Raw genomic sequence first — 652 nt, forward strand, 5'->3', positions numbered from 1 at the left:
TATAAATTATTTTTAATAATCGGGAATCGTCCAACTTCAACTGTTTTTGCGTTTTTACAACCCGGAAGTCTCGGGAAAACTTCTTTCTAACCTAATTTGATTATTTCGAGCATTTTCCATGTTTTGACTTTTACGATTCGGAGTACGGTTTTACTTGTGCGGTTCCAAAAGTAAATTTTACTATACAATTTTCGTTTCGGTAAATCGATAAAACCCATATTTTCGAGAAATGAGATATTTTGATTGAACTATTATATTATCTTCTCGTAATTCGTGTAACCAAAGCACTGAGACCAAGACTGTATTTACAAAAACCTGGTTTTGACGATTATCCCAAAATCGGTACCGAATTAGATCAGTTTTATTAATACTTAATGATTAAGTATTCTATCTTTTTTCCGGTATGATCCAACGGGGTACCAATATTCCGTAAATATGAATAGCCCTTACCGTATTTTATTTTGTACAGATAACCATAATCGAACAGTAAAATTATATAATTTTCAGAGAAAACCCTAGAGTTCAAGGTGTTCTTCAGAATCAAACCTAAAAACGAAGGCTTTAACGAACTCGAAATCAAACGTGTGAGTAACCAAAACAAAGCTTGTGAAAAATACTATCAGATTCCATAACTCGTTTCACTGCAGAATCA

The sequence above is a fragment of the Apium graveolens genome, chromosome 4 (genome assembly GCF_009905375.1).
Source record: "Apium graveolens cultivar Ventura chromosome 4, ASM990537v1, whole genome shotgun sequence".
Lineage (NCBI taxonomy): Eukaryota > Viridiplantae > Streptophyta > Magnoliopsida > Apiales > Apiaceae > Apium > Apium graveolens.